Genomic DNA, 16877 nt, shown 5'->3' with positions numbered 1-16877 from the left:
CATATAGTTACACTGTTTCCTCCACCACCAACTTGCCACTCCTCCTTCATTCTGCCCTCTACTCTTTCCCCTTCTTCCATTCCCTTGGCAAATCCAAATCTCTTTGTCCAGACTTCCTTTGAAACTACCCTAACAATGGCTTGATTCTGAGAACATACTACACAGAAATCACAAAGCCAGTACAGGATTTTGGCAAGAATTCCAAAGCAATCATATCCAGATTTCAGAAAACCATGCCAGAAGATGGTCAGCTCCCCTAATCCCTGGGCTGTGTACTGACATGGCCCAAAGAGAACAGGAAAGGATGAGGATGCAGGGGACCCTAACAACGCCCCCTAGGGAGGTCTCAATTACACGGGCAGTCCTTCACAGCCTTGGCAGAAAACATAGCTCTCCTTGCATATTACAGCTGACAATACCCCGTTTTAGCCTGCCTCTTCTCGCTGACATCTGCATGAACAGTAACATCCCTGGAGCTCCACGCTGCTAACAAGCTGGACTTGTGTGCATTTTGGCTTCCATCTGCAAAGAGGCAGCTTCCTTGGCCCACCTGCCCTCATTCAGGAGAAGCCATCCCTGCACATGGGCTGTTAATTCTGATTTTCTTGAGGCACATCCTGGCTTCTGGGAGAGCTCCCTCTGCGGGCCTCAAAATGTGAAGTGTCAAGTCTCCTCTAATGGTGGTCGTAACGTCATTTTCAGGCTTTCTTAAAAGTGCCAGGCACTGCACATTTACAAGGACACTATTAGATCTCTTGTAAGAAAGAGAGGAGTTGGGGCGCCTGGGTGGCTCAGTGGGTTAAGCCTCTGCCTTCGGCTCAGGTCATGATCTCAGGGTCCTGGGATCGAGCCCTGCATCGGGCTCTCTGCTCAGCACGGGGTCTGCCTGCTTGTGCCTACTTGTGATCTCTCTCTCTGTCAAGTAAATAAATAAAATCTTTAATAAAAAAAAAAAAAAAAAGAGAGAGAGGACTTCAAATAACTGTGTATCTTTCCTCCCTAAGCAGCTAAACATAAAGAATATTCTGTTATATACCAAAAGTGCAATTTTTACAACCTACATTTTAATGCTGTTCATCTCTAGGAAACATACCTTTTAGAGTGCCTACAACCCCAGTACAGGATTCAGGACCAACTGATCTAATCTTCTAAGAACTGGAAAGCTCCTTCAATGTGTGCGCTTCTTCGGGCCTTGGGATATCAGAGCAATAACCAGGGATAAAGCACTCAATGAAGGCAAAGGCTCTGACCCTAACCTCCAGGTTAAACCAGAGCAACTTCTCATTTGTTGAATAGTTATTATTAAATGTATTTATCAAAATTACAACATTCAGTTATGCCAGAGAGGCATTAAAGGCTGTCAGCCAGCCGGTGAGGCAAAACATGACCATGATAACCCTAGAAAAGTTCTTCCGGGGGAGCAACAAACCATTATCTCAAGAAGCTTCTAGAACAAGTGTTTCGGTAGCACGCTAGATGAGACGACCGATTTGTTTGTTTAGGGATCATTTAAAACAACAACTTTTTAGAGTGTTTCACATTTTGTGGGTCAGGAATTTGGACAAGGAGCAATTTGGGAGATGCCTCCACTGCATGGAACAAGGTCAGAGGAGGCACACACGGTCAGCTAGTCTGCAGCATGGAGGTGGCGTCATTCCCATTTCAGCGGGGAGGGATGGAAGGCTGGCTTCAGTGGAGACTCTCCACTGTAGCACCTGCCACAAGGGCTCCAGGGCAGACCTCCTCAGTGGCAGTTCAGGGCTAGAAAAGCAGCGTTCCTACAGACAGGCCAGAAACTGCATGTCCTTCTCTGACTTAGCCTCGGAAGCCCCATGAGGATACCTGCTGTCCTATCTGACTGGTTAGAGTGGGGACAAGCCCACCTAGATTCAAGGAGGTGGACCTTGTTTTAAAATCCAGATGCTACCCAGGCACCTGGTATAAAACAGAATTCAAAGACCCTGACGTGAAGAGAATGCCCTTGAGCCTGGATGCAAACACTCAGAATTCCTTGTTTCAGGGGCTGAGCCTGACAAAAAGGAACCAGAGCGATTGCTTTTCAAAACACTAATCAAAAACGGCAGGGAAACAGCCCTGGTCTCTCCAAACTTGATAAACAGACCTGAGGTTGAGAAACTGGCCATGAGCCCTACTATTACCAAGAAATTCTGACCTGACAAGGCAGACTTTGTGAAACTAGATGAATCACTCTTCTCTATATGGCTTTAGCCTTTAGAAACTTCCAGGAGAGAACTGAGGCTGCCTTCCCTTGAGAAGTAAATCCCTAAGTCTTCATACCCCTCACCTCTGAGTCACCCCCTGCGCTTCACACTGCCTTTTTTATTTTCTCTTACTCATTCAATCATCCTCATAAAGGCAAGAGGATGTATGAGAGGACCTTGACCCGGGACAACCTGAGGGAACCACCAACAGAGAGCACCTCGGAGCACTCTGTCTACAGCAGCAGTTTTCAGCCAAGACCAGCTGGCCCTCCCCGCCCTCACCCCAGCGCGTCTGGCTGCTCATCATCCTACGAGGCACAGAACAGCCCCCACAACAAGGAACACAAAATGTCAGAGCCCCAAGGCTGGGCAGCCCTGCTGGAAGGGACACACTCTGCTAGAACGGACGGTTGGGCAGACTCCTGGTAGAGCCCTCATGATCTCTCCCTCTGTTTTTGAACCATGCACAGACAGCTGACTGACTTTCTAGGGGCTAAATGGATCCACGGATTCACAGCCCCTCTCTCAGTAGTGGTACCTATGCACTGTGGGAGGCAGTCTTACTATGCTTTCACTTACAAATCAAAGGCTGTCCACTTACCAGACAGAAAATACCATTTATAAACTCTTACATTCACCTTTGGGGAACTCCTGATCATCATTTTTATTGGGTCTCTTCCATCACACATTTGTAAAGCTACTTCCTACTCCAAACATTAATTGCTATTTTCCTCTTAAAACAAGGTTTCGGTGACACCACTACATGGCACATAAAACCACGATTCCCTCAGTGAAATAAATTACATCGCCGGGCTGGTGCAAACAGCACAGCAGACTATTAGCAGGCCAGGCCCGTTAATGGTGTGTGATGTGTTGCCATTCTCCCGAGACAAACATAAACACTTTCTGTACAATTTCTGGCTTTGCATCCTCCTTTCCAGCTACATTTTACCCCAGGAAGTCACATCTCAGCTGTCCCACAAGGCAGATGGTCCCTGGGCATAACCCTCACTCAGTGGGCATTCCTCCCTGCAAACAAGGACTCTCGAACAAATCTGCCGCTGAGCTAATTTAACTTCTAAATGACTATTAATTTTACCTCCAGTCAAATACACGCTCTAGAACTCCTTTGATCCTAAAGGCAAAGGAAGCCCTGGGAAATGCCTGTGTCCAGAAGCTGTGTGCTGCAGACAAGCGTAAACACAGGCCCTGAGTGCCAGGAAACTCTGTCCCCAGCAGGCTGATACGGAAACGGTGGGACCTGTGCTGAGGAGGGGCAACAGCCCTCAAAATATCAGCTACAGGGGCGCCTGGGTGGCTCAGTGGGTTAAGCCTCTGCCTTCGGCTCAGGTCATGATTTCAGGGTCCTGGGATCGAGCCCCCCATCGGGCTGAGCAGAGAGCCTGCTTCCCCTGCTCTCTCTACCTGCCTCTCTGCCTACTTGTGATCTTTTTCTCTGTCAAATAAATAAATAAAATCTTAAAAAAAAAAAAAAATCAGCTACAAACATGCTTTGAGCACCTCAGGTTGGGGGGCGGGTAATAACAATTAAGAAACTTTCAGTAATGACTAGATCACTCAGGCCAACTATAGCTGCAATTACAATCACCACCTACTAGGTAGGCCTTACCTAGGTCATCTCAGTTAATTCTCAACAATTCCATACGTGGGTATGATTATCCCCCTTTTACGGAGAAGGAAGCTAAGCCCCAGGAAGCCTAGTAACTTGCTGAAGGTCAGAGAGCCTGGGTGTACAGAGCAGAGACTGGAACCCAAGCCTCCCTGAGCAACGGTAGGCCTTCCCCACCACAAAACCCGCCCAGACACAGACTCCGTCCTGCCCTGGGTCTGGACCGGCTCCAGCACTAAAATGCGGCTGGAAAGGGTTGTCTCCCAAACATTCTCTTCTCCCAAGAGCCTGATATATAATAGCTCTCGAGTGTTTACTAATTGGTAAAATACCTAAACAGACTGCATAATCAGCAAACAAAATCCAATCCTGTGTATTTAGTCATTAACATTTTTAGGTTATAGAAAATGCATACTCCTTCATTTCAGGATGAGCTGGGCTGCTTGTTAGGTACAACTGGGCTCCATCTGTAAGGACCAGAAGACAAGGATCAAGACATCCTTGACACCTGGCCAGACTGGAAGAAAAACTCGGTCCTCTCACCAAGACCCCAGGGTTCAGACGTTACAAACAGAGGTTGATTAAACTGGGGTGGAGATCAGGGATTTAATCCTGGTTCCTGGGAAAGAGCACAGCAGGGGAAGTGATCAGCTAGAAAAAATACAGAAGAAATAAATGGAAGAAAAGACAGGGCACATTAACGACTTCGAATTTTAAAGTTCTCTGATTTGTAAAACCAAGAACAAGATATTTGTAAAATAATCACAGACTTTGATTTTTAGACCCCTACTCTCTATAAAACTGTACTTACATCATTTATACCTTATATGGGGAGTAATCAATGATTGAAATAGTATATACATACTATTTCACTTTGCAATAAGAAAATCATGAATATGAACCAATCTTCTAACTTATTAAGATTAAACTTATATAAACGAGTTAGAATCCTATGAATACACAATTCTATCACATTTGAGCATTTAATTTTGTAAACATGAACGCTAATATATAAACTTCCAGTAACTTCCTTTCTGCCACTGCGGTTACAGACCTCTATAGATTGCTTTAAAAAAGAGAACTACTGAAATGAAACTATACCACATGCAGTACAATAAGTAAAGAAATATAAAGTGTGCCTTCATGAACAGGCAATGATACCATACTTTTCCACTAAAAGGTCTGCTTTCTAAATTATCTTTCATAAATGCTCAGGGCTCACAGCTGGGGAGTCAGGCACTCCCACCACGCATTGCTTGTACTTTTAAGAATCCTGAAGAAATCAATCAGGTATTCCCCACACGTAAATGATGTCAAGAAACTAGATATTCCAAATAAGCTGTTTTTGTCGACATGTCTGTAGTATTAAAAATTGAATTTGTTTCTAATTTGCATGGTTTTGCACACAGCATATTTTCACTTCAAGTAAAACATTTCCCATTCCCTTGCAAAGCCCCAGGCAGGCACTGCACACGAGGACACGCGCACCACATCAGCACTGGCAACAGCCCGCATGACAAGTTCACATACCAGACTGGGGGCACTACCAAAAGATCATTCCCAAAGCCTGACCGTCCCCAAAAAACAAAGTAATGATTTATGCCACTGTGCAAGATGAAGCTTGCTCTTTTTATTCAAGCTCTATTAATCTAGCCAATGGTCATCGTTCTTCGTCCTGCTGCGGAGACCAGGTCAGACCCTGTTCTGGCCTGCAACACTCCTGCCAGCTCTAGATCAGGAAGGCCTGTGTCCTTTAATATAGAACTGAAGCTGCTCACCTGGCTGATTCTTTCTGTGGTCATCAATCAGGGTTAGACTACAGCTTGTCTTGTGACCCACCGGGAGATGGGATGTCTGCCACTACTTCCTGGAGAGAAGCAAGGGGACGTCCCAAGAAGTCACTATCAGCAAAGTCAGGTGACCCAGTGAAAGGGCCATCAGGGAAGAAGAATTTCCAGAAACAACAGTGTTCTCTCTCCCTGAGGTGGCACAGAACGCTTCACAGGAAAGTGGTCAGTGCCCAGGGATCCAGAGGAAGCACACTCACCCAGGACATCAATGCCACATAGTGAAGCCCAAATGTCTATTTAAGGAGACACACACACCTCTATCCAGGCTTGGAGGGTGGGGGGATGGGCAGATGAACCAGGTTCTGGGGGTCAACGCAACTTACAAAACAGCAAACAAAAACATGTCCTCACTCAGTATTTGTGAATTTAGACAAAAATTCTTGACCTTACAAATTCTCTTCAGCAACTTTTAGAATTTTTCTTTATTGTTAAGTAAAACCCTATCCCCAACATGTGGCTCTAACCCACAACTCCGAGATCAAGAGCTGCTTGCTTTACCGACTGAACCAGCCAGGCGACCCCTCTCTGGCAACTTTTAATCTTGAATTAACCTCCAAAGCTATTCTAAATTTTAAAACTCCGTGTAATGGTAAATCTTCTCTTGTGAATTAACTGGGCAGTTCAACCAGGGAGAAGGGCCTCAGAGCAGCGGCATGGCTTCCCACTGTGGGCTTCTGGGTACAGCACATGGTAGTGACCCAATTTATGTGCTCGCAGCCAGTGACAGAAGCCAATGCTGCAGTCTGTGAAATGAGCCTGGGCAGTGGCAACGACCCTGATTTGCTGGCTCCTGGTGTCTTATCAGTATAGAGAAGTAAGTCCTCCTTCCATCACTGCAGGGCCCTCCCCCTCCCCAAACACACCCACACCAGCCTGTACACACGCACTTGCACAACAGACTGAAAAGTTCCATGACTCCCATGGAGCATGTCCCCCCTGGGCCACAGAAGGAGGGTGGGCCCCCAGCTGTGGGTACTGTTCGTGGGTAGGGGGGCCACTTCAAGCCTGTTTGTTCCACAGGTGTCTGGATTCCTCCAGGGAGGCTGCGAGGGGGGCCATCACCTCTCCACATCCCAGGTTCTGCCCAACTCCACAGGGTACCATTCGCACACACAATATGGCAGTCCTTCCTCCCACCCACCCCCAAGCCTCAGAAGGCCTGTCTTCCCCTCAACTTCACTACCAACTTGAAGCAATCAAGTTTAATCTCAAATTAAATCTCGCCAAGTTTAACCTCGCCACCTCTCGATTTTCTAATCTACGTGTAATCACAATAAACTATATACAAGCTACTTGGCACCTCTACTTACACTTTTTTAAGCCTATATAAATACCTCAGAGAGCACTGGACTAGGAGTCAGAAGCCCTACCTTCACTGATATTATTCATTCACCTACCAAGTGCATAGTAAGCACCTACTGCATGCCAGGGACCAAAGTTATAAATGTGAATGGGCATGACAGACAGGGCTCCTGCCCCCATGGGCTTTTGGGAAAGTCATTTGCTGTCTTTAACTGAAATCAAAGGACTTGGACAAGCTCTTGTAAGTCCCTTCCAGCTCTCCTACTGCACTCCCTACTTTACTGCCAAGGGGGGCCTGAAGCATTCTGGAATGTTCTGCTTCCCTGAACAGATGCTATTTATACTTCATGTCCATATAGCTCAGGCTGCAGACGTGTGACTTATCTCAATTCTGCCAAGCACAAACGACTCATTTTCAACCCAGAGTGGATTCGACTACGTGGAGCCCTATGCTAGAAGGCTTACTGGCACGCACATCTCAGCCTCCTTGGCACGGGGACCCTCACAGCCCATTCCCTGCACACAGAGGAAATCTGCTTCCTTCAGATCAAAACTACAGAAAAACAGGAGCAAGGCTGCCAGGGCTTCCTTGCATGTTGCCTGGGTTTGTTTATTTCTTCTTCATCAACTCACATCATTTCTGACACTGCACTTCAACTTCCTGGACACAGCCAGGGAGTAAAGCTTTTAAGAGGCACTGAAGTCCAGCCAATTTCTGATTAGCCACTGTAATGAAGGGAAGGAACAGCACACAGCCAAGGTAAGAGGACTCTTGCCTCTAAGTATTACAGGGCAATGATTCTTGAACAGAAGGTTGAGATGCATTAGGGAAACAAGTTAAACTCCCTCCTGCCCCCCCCCCCCCCCAAATTACCCTCAGCTAACATTTCAGGAAAACACTAGGCTGGAGTTTTCTCTCTGGGGAGTTCCCAAGAGCACCACATCTACCCGAAAGGGAGATGCCTTCAGTTTCCATGATCACTTTATGAGGGGAAAATATCAGCTCCTGAATCTAGGGGAGGTAGAGATTTTGAGTAGAACTCTACACACTCCATCTATGATCAAACGCACTTCACAGTGGTGAAGGTTTTTGTTAGCACATTTTAATAGAAGTTTTCTGTTTCTCAGAGCCAAGTTCATAAACATTAGGCAGAAATGTATGCAGTAGAGAGGGAGAAGCTAGAAAAGAAGGCTATCAGACATGAGACAGTAAGAGTATGAATGAAGAGGGACATGGGAAGAGCTGGGCCTCAGAAATAAACCAGCAAGCAGAAGCGATGTGGACACTTGATGGCACTGTCCTTCCTTATCATACGCCTGGGCATTCCAGAAGTGACTCAACATTTCATGACTGTGTCAGATACACAAATCACCCTCCCTATCCTCCCCTCTCCAATCTCGCCCAGTGCCACCCTGCCTTGCCCTGCCCACCCTGGTCACTTCGCTCCCCTTCCGAAAGAAACCAGGCTGCCTTGGGGAATGGTGCCAGCTGTGACTGGTGCAGAGAACTATCTATTTACCACTACTTTTCTCTTCCTTCTCTTGGAACAACCTTTATCACTATCCTCTTCCTCCTCTCTCCTCTGTTTCTTCAATAATGATCACAGAGAACCTAATTTGCAAGTTAGAAGCCCAGGATAGAATCCCAGCTCCCCTACTGCCCTATTGGGAAACCAAGAATGAGTCCCAGAACTTCTCTCTGTCCACATGGGAAGGGATCCATGCCTACTGAGCAGGGCTCTAGGAAGCGGTAGACGTGAACATACACTAGGGACAGAACAGCACTAAGCAAACAGAAGGCACAGCTCTCACTTTCTTGCCAAATCCCCACTGTAAGATTTAACACTTTGAACACTGCTCAGCTCAAAGGAATGTGATGACCATCAGGCTCCAAATAAATCACATCAACAGGTGACTGGCCAGCCTTCCCCGGAAGTAAAAGACACCATCCCAATTCTAAAGGAGCTCTCTTGTCTGGTGGATTCCCCTCTTTTCAGTGTGAATGCCATGCTTCTGAGGAACTGGCAGAGAGCTCTGTAGGGACACCAACCAACTGCTTTAAGTCACTAACTCTAGCGTAGAGCAGGGAAAGCTACATTCCTGCCCAGAACAGTGACTGTGCCTCCCCAAGCCCTCCCCTGGTCCATGGAAATGCAGCTGTAGGGCCACTGGCACGCAACAGGCCAGAGCTCCTGAGGCCCTGCTCCACCCCCAAGGGCCATCTCACCGTGATAAAGACCTCAAAAGGGCTAATGAAATTATCTCCTCTGCCTTTTATTCCTCAGTAACAACCACAAAATTAGACGAAATGACCCCCTGCTCCTCCAATTTAAGGCCTATTTTATGACCTCCAACCCCAATTCTCTCTCTTTTAAACGGATATAAGACCCTGAAGACCCACAAGCCAATGGGATTAGTAACTAACAGCTCCCTCCTCCAGGCGGGTTCTCCAGAGGGTGATTCTCCTTCCCCCAGGGTGGGGTCACGATCAGTTCAATCTTCATGCTTCAGAGACAGCCCCTTTGAACAAGATCAGATGTTTCTCCACCCCGGCCTGGTGCTCTGCTCAAAGGAGCAGCAGCCCCTTCTCACTCATGGCATTAATGTCAACTCAGCCAGAAAGGCGAAGGCAAAAGGAAAAGGTCAGTATGGTTAATTGTCCACCAGGCTCAGATGCAGGCCCCCTCAAACCAGCACCTTGGGAGGGCTCATCACCCCCATAAAATGTGAAGTGCACTTTGAACCCAAGAACAAGGAGAATGAGGACTATTTACCCCGGCCTGCTGGGCTGCAATGGGAGCTTGGGCTATTTGTTTTCTTTTCCAGTTTGCGACCAGAAAGGGAAGAAGGACACCCGGCAGCAACCCCAGGCAGGCACGGGGAAAGGGCAGGGAGGTGAGCACCAGGCGTGGCTGTCAGGAAATAAAAGAGAGAAGAGATAAGCATCCACGGAGGTGGGCTGAAGGGAGCCAGGCAGGGGTCTGTCCAGCTTTGAAAAAGGGATTTGAGAGAATAGGATCCCAGAAGCCTCAGAACCGTGCCATGTAAGAAATGCTTTCAAGAGAAATGGAAACATTTAAAATGCACAGTATTTACTCTTCACCATTAAAAGAGAGTGAAAGAGCTTCCTCTCCTATTTGGGAAAGTTATTTTTATTAACTAGTTACCCGAAGGCCTCCTTCCATCTTGGGTCCGTAATTTTAAGAAGATGCTGAGGAACAGGACACAGCCATTTCTTAATTGGAAGAGGACAGGAGAGTGATCACAACAACAGTCCCTTCATAAAGGAGAAGTCCAAGAGCATCTATTTACAAGCAAGTCATCCTGGAAACTACTTATAAGTTATCTCGAAATCAACAACAAACTCCTACAGTGGATAAGACAAACCAGCCAACAAACCACAGCAGACAAGCCACCTGATCAAAGCACACAGTGGCTCCTAAATGACGCGTTGACTGTGCCCTGGACATGGAGAAAAAAGCAAACTCCCCCTCCCAGAGCTGTCAATTCCTGGGTGCAGCTTTGCAGTGAAACTTGAAAGCCTATTTTGGAGACTTTGTTTCTTCTTTAAGAAGAAGAAAAGATAAAAGGTTTCACCTGAAAAACAACAACAACAAAAAACCCAGATACCTGAGGGGAGATGGGCCATTTCTTTTCTGTGTTATCTAGAACCACATGCAGTCTGGGATCCCTGCCATTTCAGCAATAAAGGATAGAGTCAGTCCCCACACACTAATGACACTGGGGCCTGAGACCAGCAGCACAGTCGCTGTGTCCGCTTGTTGCCTTTGCTCTGATGGCTCCCAAGTGTCTACCCTGGACACAAGGGGCCCAAGCTGGACAGAGTCTTTGGATCAAGGCCAACACTCCAAAATGGCTATATTAAACACACACAGACACACACACAGGCCCTGATATACAAATTCTGCTGAGGCACCAGCAGGCCCATCTTTAGAAACAGTAAACATTCCAAAAAAGAACAACCACCCCTCCCCCATCCCAAACAAAGTTCAGAAGCTCTAAGAAAATCCAGGAACTGTATCACTTCTTGGGCTACTGAGAATAATGTGGGGTGGTCAAGGTTTGACTAGGGAATGCTAGTGAATTATGTCTGGATGCATACCTCTGTGTGCCTGTGCCGTGTGGAAGAGGACCAGCTCAGGAACTTGATGACCTCACCCACCACATTTGTTTTCTAATTAGATTAGACTTGTATTGTAAACCAGGAGTCGCTCTAAGAATGAGGTATCTCCTAGAAGCTCAATAAACTGCTAATGCTTACCAATTGTTAAGCACTCCCCATGTATTTGGCAGCGTAAAAACCAGACACACAGCCACCACCTTGCATATGGCCTCCACAGGAATAGTGCAGCACACAACAGGCAATAATATCTCAAATTCCAAAACCTAAAAAGCTAAAACTCACTCATATCTTACCATCTGGGCTTTTAAACTGCAATTAACTTCCTTAATTTATTTTTCAAGTATGATAGACAAACTGGCTTCCATGGAGACTGCAAATTCCTGGGCAAAGCTCAAGTCCTCACTCTACCCAAGCCCTAGGAAATTTTAAGAACATGAAAAGGGTAAGCTGAGATTCAGACTTCTTGGGCTGCCTTGTCTTTCACTAAATTCTCGCATGCAGCTGTGTATCTGGGGCTCAGCACCAGGTAAAAGAAACCACAGCTATGTGACTGCTTTCACGTGCGACTCATCGGCCAGGACCTCTACTAGGAATGCAGAAACCAGAAGAAGACTCCTTTTTCTTTGCTTCAGTGCTCCACACACCTCACCAGAGTAGCTGGAAAGGCCAAACAATGAGTAGTGTGTTCATGGGGAGGCAGGAGAGGAAGGGAAGAGCAAAGACTCAAAACCATATTCTCCTATGTGAAGACCCAGGTCCTATGCTGGTTTCAATACTCAGTGAACCACCAGCCTGGGGGCTGCTACTCCCAATACCCAGGGTGAAACAAAACAGCATCAAGCCAATCAGCCCACATCTCAAAGAACCCATCATGTGGAGAAGTTTGGGAAAGACAGAGATGCAATGACTTAAAAGGTTTTTGCTAACCTTATTTAAACCTCAACTGTGTTTTAAGAGCAATTGCTCAAATCACTCAGAAATATTTTTATTTCCTCTTGGTTGTAAACTGGGCAAGTCTCTTGTTTGCTCCCTTACCGCCTACACATTTAGACACATGTTCAGTGCTGGGACTGACCAGGGTTCCCGGGGTCTAGCTGACAATGGTCTCTCCCAAGGCAGCCAGGAGGGCTGGCTGCTCATGGTCACAGGCTGTCAGTTAGCACATCAGTGCTCCATGACCTACCTCCACTTATTATTCCATAGAAAGACGATGACATGAAAACGCCTTTTCATTGGGGGAGGAATCTAAACTCCTATTGACTTATTATGGTAAATTCTCAATTATACATGGTCATATGAGCAAAGAGGCACTCTACAAATCATTTAATTGGCTTAGAAATACATTATGATGTTTTTGTCACCAAGAATGTTTTCTTCATCAAACATATTTATTCATTTATTGAAAGTCTGCTCCATGCCAGGAAACGGGCTAGGTGGGAGATGGCAGCAAAGGAACTCACAGACTAGAGGGAGAAGTTGTGCACGAACAAATACATCCAGCTCACACGGCGAGCGAGAGGCTGTGATTGGTTCTGCTGTAAAGCTGAGAGGAAAGGCTAGGCTCCAAAAAGCCTCTCGCCGAAACAGTCTGATCAATAACATATGATATTTGGGCTGGGTCTTAAATGAGGAAAAATAATTATAAAGGACCAAACTCCCATGGACTGCAGAAGGGAGCCCCGCTCAAAGTAAAAAATGTTGGTAATGAGAAGGCCAGCAATGCCCAGGAGAAAGCCAGCCAAGTAAACACCTTCACCCTGCAATTCCCCACAGGGGCAGGGGACCACTTCACACCTTTCTTACAGGAAGTGTCACCCTACCTAGAGGATTTTCTTTTTAATGAATGAGAACTCTGGGTGGTTATCAGAGCACATCATCAGGGCCAGAGTTTGCCTACAACCCACCTGAGCGTGAGCAGGTCCTTACCTGTGTGAGTCCTCTGTAACAAGAGGCAAAACCATAAGCCAGCTGTGAATTCAAGAGTCTGCTTCCCCGCCGACCTGAAAAACAATAAGAAAGGGCCATTTTGGTTAATCTGGAACAAGCAGTCTTTTAATGCGCTCAGGAAAGGCCTGCAGACCACGCCTAGGCTCCTTGGTCTCAAAGCAGAAAGTCTGGCCAGGAAGGGGGGTTGGGTCAGGGAACCCTGGGTTAGAATCCCAGTGCTGGAACTCAGTGACAGGGTAATTCTAAGCTAGGGAGGTACTTAACCTACCTTTGCCTCGGTTTCCTCCCCTGCAGTACCCCTCTCACTGAAGCACCATGCCATGCCCAGAGTCACATGACTGAGCATGCGATGGGTTGGTTGCCCTCTGGGAGCTTACAATCCAGAGAGACAGAGACAGAAACAGCGAGTAATCAGGACCCTGATGCAGCTGATAAGAGGCAAGTAAGAAAAAGACAAGGTGATGTGAAGCCTTTACAGAAGTACTAGCTGGTCCCAGAAGGGTCAAAGGGAGCTCACCAGAGCAGTGACCACCAAGCTGAGGTCTGACAAGCAGGAGTTGGCCAGACTAAGAGGACAGGCAAATAGCCTGTCTGGCAGAGGCACCAGCCAAGTTGGATGGATGCTCTTGAAGCAGGAAGAACAGAGTGAACTCTCCCAAGAAAGGGGTTAACGAGCACTGGAGTATTCCAGGGGCCAAGGGGAAGACTGGCAAGACACGAAACTGTGAAGGGAGGAGAGTCTGGGCTTTACCTTAAGGCCAATGTAAAGACTATGAAGGGTCTTACAGAGGAGAGAAGCATGGTCCGGGAACACCACAGAAAAGAAGGTATTAAAGGAGGCCATGGGAGTCCCACTGATTGAGAGTCCCCTGAATGCCACCTCCCTGGCCTGTGTGCAGAGGACTGAGAGAGAAGGCTCCAACCTGGGGTCCCCCTGGAACTCCAGGCAACCACGGCTTCCCCATTACTGGCTCCTCCAGCACGGGGCCATTCCCCAGAGGCAGACACCCCACTGGGAGTGGAGCCTGCCTGTCCCAACACACCCTCCAGAAGGTCAAGGCGTGCCTGGTGTTCCTGTGGTTCTCAAAGTGTCCCCCCAGACTAGCAGCATCAGCATCAACTGGGAATGTGTTAGAAATCCAGATTCTCAGCCCACCCTAGACCTAGCAACTCAGAATCTCTGAGGGTGGGGCCCAGCCATGTGTGTTATTAAAAGCCCTCCAGGTGATCCAGATGCTCTAAATGGGGGCAGTGCCGGGAGAGGGGTTGGGGAGGGTGCAGAGTACAGAAGAGGTGGCCTGGCCTATTACCTATGGTGTCCATTTTTGTTCACACGAAAATACCCGTCCTTGTTGATGCTCAGAACTCCTCCTAGCCCTGCAGATTGATGGGTAGAGAGCCCAGGGCCCACCACTGCAGGAGGATTTCATTTCCCCAAGAAACTTTCATCTTTATTTCTTTAAAGACTTTTTATTTTTAAGTAATCTCTGCACCCAGTGTGAGGCTCAAACTCACGACTCCAAGATCAAGACCCGCATGCTCTTCCAACTGAGCCAGCCAGGCACCCTCCATCCATTCATTTTTAAATACTGAATGCTTCGCAGATTTGCCTGTCATCCTTGCTACAGGGCCATGCTTATCTCTGTATTGTTCCAACTTTATTTTACTTTTTATTTTTTTTAAGATTTTATTTATTTGAGAGAGAAAAGAGAGAGAGTGAGAGAGAACACAAGCAGGGAGGAGAGGGAAAAGCAGGCTCCCCCCTCTGTAGGGAGCCCAATGCAGGGCTCGATCCTAGGACCCTGGGATCATGACCTGAGCTGAAGGCAGATGCTTAACCGACTGAGCCACCTAGGCACCCCTGTGTGATTCCAATTTTAGTGTATGAGCCACCAAAGCAAGCACACACTTCTCCTCTCAGACAATACTTTTCCTCCCACCTAGATATAAAATCTGACTACTCGAGAAAAGAAACAGGCCATCCAGAAAGCTCCACGTGATTTTTATGAGAGGGTCAAGTTTCTTCCTGGAGTGTGGAGCACCCTCTGTGGTTACAGAGATGCTAAGGCCCAGGAGCCGTCAAGTCATTTGGGGTTGAGAATAGCTCGCTTCAGCTGCCTCTCTCTTTGAATATGTCTTCTTTCTCTAAGCAAGAAAAAATCACCCCCCCCCAAAAAAAGCATATTTCTGTAAAGAGCAGGCAAAACCTCACATTGTTTCTATAGTTCTCACTTGTCTTTACAAAAGGGGAAAAATGGGGTCCAAAATATAAAAACAGTATTCAGATCAACACAGATCACGGTGACACAATGCACACCCCAACTGCTTCCAGACTTGACTCAGCTTCCAGAGTATTGCCCTCTTGGCCACACCACAGCGAAGTTGGCCGAGCTGCAGGATCTCCTAGCAGGTCCACAAACCCACGTAGACCAGCGGCACAAGCAGGGCTGCAGAAATCCCTAGCACCCTCCCTAGAATGCAACCCAAACCTACAGAGTCTCCCCACCCGCTCTGGGCATGTGAGGTCCACACCTTCTAGAGGCCTCTACATGGCCCGCGTGGCTTATCCACCCCACACTGTGCACCTCACTACCCACAAGAGAGACAACGACTGCTCTGCCTCTCCAGACTGTTGGTTCCCTGAGGGGCTCAGTAAGCTTGTGCTGCATAAATGACTGAACATGGAGACTCACCTAGAATAAGAATTTCAGGCCTAGATTCACCACCTTACCTTCTCTAGCCCCAACAGGTAAAATGACTTGTCCAAGATCACAGAGCAAGCTCATAGTCACACCACGGGGTGGAGGGTGGGGCGGGAAGAGATGGTTCTCGGTGTTGTACAACAGTCACAGGCTGTGTGTTCCCACCTCTCCTGGGTACCAGCAAACCAGTACCCCTTGAAGACAAAGGTATTTTATTTGTAATAGAACAGATTCGTTTTCTGTGTGTTTTATCTCAAGACCCTGCCCAGGAACATAAGGAACACCTTGTCAATCTTAGAATTAGGAGTACTAAGCTCAATCGAAAGACAGGGGGGAAAAAAAAAACAGCCATCAGTGAAGGTGTGGGTTAGTCTTCAAAAAAATTTCCAGACGTCTGGTCCCTGGGATGTACTTCTTGATCACTTCCCTATCTGTTCAGTCTTACTCAGCCAGCAGGGGCAAATGTAATCTCCCAAACCATCATCATACTACTCTGAAAACACACTACACCATTCAAACAAGCTTTGGCTTCGGTAATAGGATGTCCAAGTTCAGAGTTCAGCCAAGGGCTTTGCAGATAAGACAGAGAAAGCAGGTACTAACACACACTTTCTAAGTGGCACGGCCTCTCAGAAGAGTCAAGCCCTTCTCAGAAGGGACTAGGAAAAAAGCCCCTACGCAGAGGAAGTTCTCTCCTACTGGCCAAGTTCACCTGTTAAGCAGGTACAGAACCTGAATCATTTCCCCAGCTTTTCTCTCAAAATTAAACAGACTTATAAAAAAGAGCAAAATAGGGGCGCCTGGGTGGCTCAGTGGGTTAAGCCGCTGCCTTCGGCTCAGGTCATGATCTCAGGGTCCTGGGATCGAGCTCCGCATCGGGCTCTCTGCACGGCGGGAAGCCTGTTTCCCTTCCTCTCTGTCTGCCTGCCTCTCTGCCTACTTGTGATCTCTCTGTCATATAAATAAATAAAATCTTAAAAAAAAAAAAAAAGAGCAAAATAATCCCAAGTACAATTATGATGTTTAATCTTAATCTTCTTAAATAAATCACCCGGCTTTTCATCATAAGTGGTCAAGTGT

General features: G+C 47.1%; 1 protein-coding gene and 1 non-coding gene across 6 annotated transcripts in view; both read right to left on the bottom strand.

The window, feature by feature from the left end:
- LHFPL2 (LHFPL tetraspan subfamily member 2) overlaps positions 1 to 16877 on the bottom strand; it is a 153898-nt gene that overhangs the window by 124306 nt on the left and 12715 nt on the right. For 4 of the 5 annotated variants that reach the window (XM_032847883.1, XM_032847877.1, XM_032847870.1 and 1 more), the window contains exon 2: positions 13075 to 13148. The exons of the other annotated variant lie outside the window; for it this stretch is intronic. The gene's annotated coding sequence lies outside the window, so the exon portion shown is untranslated. The remainder of the gene's footprint in view (positions 1 to 13074; positions 13149 to 16877) is intronic. 5 annotated transcript variants of the gene reach the window in all.
- LOC116863982 lies at positions 14678 to 14780 on the bottom strand. The gene has a single exon (XR_004381884.1). It is a non-coding gene; the product is annotated as a U6 spliceosomal RNA (small nuclear RNA).

The sequence above is a fragment of the Lontra canadensis genome, unplaced genomic scaffold, assembly GCF_010015895.1.
Source record: "Lontra canadensis isolate GAN:19392208 unplaced genomic scaffold, GSC_riverotter_1.0 scaffold4, whole genome shotgun sequence".
In the NCBI taxonomy this organism is placed as follows: Eukaryota; Metazoa; Chordata; class Mammalia; order Carnivora; family Mustelidae; genus Lontra; species Lontra canadensis.
The sequence above is the reverse complement of the archived record's forward strand: the minus strand, read 5'-3'. Positions and strand labels throughout refer to the sequence as shown.